Source organism: Schistocerca americana, unplaced genomic scaffold, assembly GCF_021461395.2.
Source record: "Schistocerca americana isolate TAMUIC-IGC-003095 unplaced genomic scaffold, iqSchAmer2.1 HiC_scaffold_467, whole genome shotgun sequence".
Classification (NCBI taxonomy): domain Eukaryota; kingdom Metazoa; phylum Arthropoda; class Insecta; order Orthoptera; family Acrididae; genus Schistocerca; species Schistocerca americana.
The window spans coordinates 20,001-25,000 of record NW_025726200.1 but is presented as its reverse complement, the minus strand read 5'-3'; the positions used below and the strand labels follow the sequence as shown (position 1 = coordinate 25,000).

At 53.0% G+C, this 5,000-nt stretch overlaps 1 non-coding gene across 1 annotated transcript in view; it reads left to right on the top strand.

The window, feature by feature from the left end:
• Positions 1–3,866: 3,866 nt before the first annotated feature.
• Positions 3,867–5,000, top strand: part of LOC124583654 — a 1,910-nt gene continuing 776 nt past the window's right edge. The window contains exon 1 of the ribosomal RNA XR_006974248.1: positions 3,867–5,000. This exon is cut by the window's right edge and continues 776 nt beyond it. This is a non-coding gene — a ribosomal RNA (small subunit ribosomal RNA).

Genomic DNA, 5,000 nt, shown 5'->3' with positions numbered 1-5,000 from the left:
GACAATATGTAAGCACCAGCATGGAACAACACCCAGTGCATCCTCTCTGCCACATTAGACAATCCACACTATCATAACCAGACCGGGAGGTCCACTCGGAAAACAGAATATCCCACCCTTCCGACAACCACCATTGCTCAGCTAAGCCACCAACACCCACACATGTCCCAGACAGGGGTGCACCCAACATCACAATACTGCCTCCTGTCACACCACACAAACAATGGCAGGAATGAAAGACACAGGTCTGCCACAAGCATGGAATCAGAGCGCCGCCTGTTATGAGCCAAAGGTGCACCCTGACGTGGCAAATCAGATGATGCCGCAGTCATTTACTTACGATAATCACAATCAACAAACCGGGCCCCCCCCCCCCCCAAGTGCCTTAACCTAACCCGTATTGTACCTTAACCTAACCCGTATTGTACCTTAACCTAACCCGTATTGTACCTTAACCTAACCCGTATTGTACCTTAACCTAACCCGTATTGTACCTTAACCTAACCCATATTGTACCTTAACCTAACCCATATTGTACCTTAACCTAACCCATATTGTACCTTAACCTAACCCATATTGTACCTTAACCTAACCCATATTGTACCTTAACCTAACCCATATTGTACCTTAACCTAACCCATATTGTACCTTAACCTAACCCATATTGTACCTTAACCTAACCCATATTGTACCTTAACCTAACCCATATTGTACCTTAACCTAACCCATATTGTACCTTAACCTAACCCATGTTGCGCCTTAACCTAACCCATGTTGCGCCTTAACCTAACCCATGTTGCGCCTTAACCTAACCCATGTTGCGCCTTAACCTAACCCATGTTGCGCCTTAACCTAACCCATGTTGCGCCTTAACCTAACCCATGTTGCGCCTTAACCTAACCCATGTTGCGCCTTAACCTAACCCATGTTGCGCCTTAACCTAACCCATGTTGCGCCTTAACCTAACCCATGTTGCGCCTTAACCTAACCCATGTTGCGCCTTAACCTAACCTATGTTGCGCCTTAACCTAACCTATGTTGCGCCTTAACCTAACCTATGTTGCGCCTTAACCTAACCTATGTTGCGCCTTAACCTAACCTATGTTGCGCCTTAACCTAACCTATGTTGCGCCTTAACCTAACCTATGTTGCGCCTTAACCTAACCTATGTTGCGCCGTAACCTAACCTATGTTGCGCCGTAACCTAACCTATGTTGCGCCGTAACCTAACCTATGTTGCGCCTTAACCTAACCTATGTTGCGCCTTAACCTAACCTATGTTGCGCCTTAACCTAACCTATGTTGCGCCTTAACCTAACCTATGTTGCGCCTTAACCTAACCTATGTTGCGCCTTAACCTAACCTATGTTGCGCCTTAACCTAACCTATGTTGCGCCTTAACCTAACCTATGTTGCGCCTTAACCTAACCTATGTTGCGCCTTAACCTAACCTATGTTGCGCCTTAACCTAACCTATGTTGCGCCGTAACCTAACCTATGTTGCGCCTTAACCTAACCTATGTTGCGCCTTAACCTAACCTATGTTGCGCCGTAACCTAACCTATGTTGCGCCTTAACCTAACCTATGTTGCGCCTTAACCTAACCTATGTTGCGCCTTAACCTAACCTATGTTGCGCCTTAACCTAACCTATGTTGCGCCTTAACCTAACCTATGTTGCGCCTTAACCCAACACACGTTGGGCCTTAACCCAACACACGTTGGGCCTTAACCCAACACACGTTGGGCCTTAACCCAACACACGTTGGGCCTTAACCCAACACACGTTGGGCCTTAACCCAACACACGTTGGGCCTTAACCCAACACACGTTGGGCCTTAACCCAACACACGTTGGGCCTTAACCCAACACACGTTGGGCCTTAACCCAACACACGTTGGGCCTTAACCCAACACACGTTGGGCCTTAACCCAACACACGTTGGGCCTTAACCCAACACACGTTGGGCCTTAACCCAACACACGTTGGGCCTTAACCCAACACACGTTGGGCCTTAACCCAACACACGTTGGGCCTTAACCCAACACACGTTGGGCCTTAACCCAACACACGTTGGGCCTTAACCCAACACACGTTGGGCCTTAACCCAACACACGTTGGGCCTTAACCCAACACACGTTGGGCCTTAACCCAACACACGTTGGGCCTTAACCTGCTCTGTAATTGTCATACGACGCGTTAAATTAGTGTAGTGTTGCCTAACTGCAACCCCCGCAATATAGTTTGCTACTCGCACTGCCCGGTCCCCAGAGTATCGCTTCATGTTAAACACCTTGCAGCTATACACTGTAATGCGGATGGCGGCAGGACGTACATGCTCAATGCCCTTCGCAGTTGTTCATTGGCATTCGCATGGCGAAGCACAGCCTACGTTGTGGTACGGCTTGTGGCAACTGTCCGCTGATGTTGTACGTCCAAATCACACACTGTACCGCACATTGGTCCTCATGTACTGAATGATACATCGTGGTACATGTGTGACCGTACCACGACTGCGCCAACAACGGCGAACCATACGGTCCAAATATTGTGCACTCAGCTACGTGTCGTCTCCCTATAAGAGCTGGATTGCAGTATGGTATGCCGTGGATGGCGATCAGCATGAGCCGTCTGTTGATGTAGTGGCGCGTGTTGTCAGACGTAGTCGTCTCTTCTCACACACCGTGATAGCATGGTGCACTGCGTTCCACATCTGCGACATGCGACAGAGGCCGGTTGACAGTCGTTCGCGCAATGGACATCGCATACGTACGGGGGCCACCTTCCACGTGTTCGCGAAGCGTGCACATGTTGTTGCGTGTATGTGGGCAGACATAGTGTGTCGTGACACCTGACACAGGCATGCAACAATCGTTGAATTTGCAAATGGCGATGGACGTCTACGTTTGCTGGTGACGTTACGCAAATGAAGAACTGGTAAACCGTTGTGGTGCGGTTGTTCTCGCTAGAGGTGAATCAGTGATGGCGACGATCGGTTGAGCTACCAACCGGTTGTTTCAGCGATACCCACCATGCCCACGAACGTGAATGGCATGTGGGTGTGAAGCGATACGCGGCGGTGGCTGGGTGGGACCGTCCCCGGCCGGTGAGGGGGGGCCTTCCGGCGTGCTGGCCGCGCGGTGCGTGGGCGCACGCGCTACAGCCGGCTGGTGGGGGCGGCCAGTGGCAGGCGCGCCGGCCGACGGAGGCGGCAGGCGGCGCAGCTGCGCGCCGGCGCACCCTGCACGCGGCGCCGTGCGGCCAAAGTAGGTCCTCGCGGGCCCGGTGCGAAGCGCGGTGGACATCTGCAGTGTGCTGGTCCGATTGAGGACTGTGTGCGCTGAGGATGCGCCGCCGCCCGGCGCTCGGCGCCGCGACGCCGTCTGCTGCTCGGTCGCCTCTGCGGTTCTCGCAGGTGGATTGTATCGCAGCTGTGCGGACGTGTTGGCGCGTGCGCTGTGCTGGGAGAGTTCGCTTCGGCACCCAAGTGGGGCTTTTGTCCTTCTGTGGCGCTGGCGTTGGAGCTGCCGGCCACCGTAGGTGGCGCGTGTTGTCTCCCGCCGGCAATGCCACGACAGCACGCTCCCGGGCCTCTGTCGGCAGCGGCAAGCTCAGTTGGGAGCACGGGTGGTCGCACCTAAAGCGTCTACTCGCCAAACTCCGGGCGATTGCGCCTCTCTCGAACCCGACCAAGTACTTAGGACGGCGCTGCGCGCCGCCGGGACCTGAGAGGGTTTCGAGGTGTATTGTGCAGGGGAGCTCAGCCTCCTCCTGTTTGCAGAATAATTGAGCGGACGCTTGCGTGTTCGCGCGGGCCCCCGGGACACACTCCCGGGCGGCCGGCTGCTCAGCTCTAGTTGACGCAGCTCCCTGGTTGATCCTGCCAGTAGTCATATGCTTGTCTCAAAGATTAAGCCATGCATGTCTCAGTACAAGCCGCATTAAGGTGAAACCGCGAATGGCTCATTAAATCAGTTATGGTTCCTTAGATCGTACCCACGTTACTTGGATAACTGTGGTAATTCTAGAGCTAATACATGCAAACAGAGTCCCGACCAGAGATGGAAGGGACGCTTTTATTAGATCAAAACCAATCGGTCGGCTCGTCCGGTCCGTTTGCCTTGGTGACTCTGAATAACTTTGGGCTGATCGCACGGTCCTCGTACCGGCGACGCATCTTTCAAATGTCTGCCTTATCAACTGTCGATGGTAGGTTCTGCGCCTACCATGGTTGTAACGGGTAACGGGGAATCAGGGTTCGATTCCGGAGAGGGAGCCTGAGAAACGGCTACCACATCCAAGGAAGGCAGCAGGCGCGCAAATTACCCACTCCCGGCACGGGGAGGTAGTGACGAAAAATAACGATACGGGACTCATCCGAGGCCCCGTAATCGGAATGAGTACACTTTAAATCCTTTAACGAGTATCTATTGGAGGGCAAGTCTGGTGCCAGCAGCCGCGGTAATTCCAGCTCCAATAGCGTATATTAAAGTTGTTGCGGTTAAAAAGCTCGTAGTTGGATTTGTGTCCCACGCTGTTGGTTCACCGCCCGTCGGTGTTTAACTGGCATGTATCGTGGGACGTCCTGCCGGTGGGGCGAGCTGAAGGCGTGCGACGCGCCTCGTGCGTGCTCGTGCGTCCCGAGGCGGACCCCGTTGCAATCCTACCAGGGTGCTCTTGAGTGAGTGTCTCGGTGGGCCGGCACGTTTACTTTGAACAAATTAGAGTGCTTAAAGCAGGCAAGCCCGCCTGAATACTGTGTGCATGGAATAATGGAATAGGACCTCGGTTCTATTTTGTTGGTTTTCGGAACCCGAGGTAATGATTAATAGGGACAGGCGGGGGCATTCGTATTGCGACGTTAGAGGTGAAATTCTTGGATCGTCGCAAGACGAACAGAAGCGAAAGCATTTGCCAAGTATGTTTTCATTAATCAAGAACGAAAGTTAGAGGTTCGAAGGCGATCAGATACCGCCCTAGTTCTAACCATAAACGATGCCA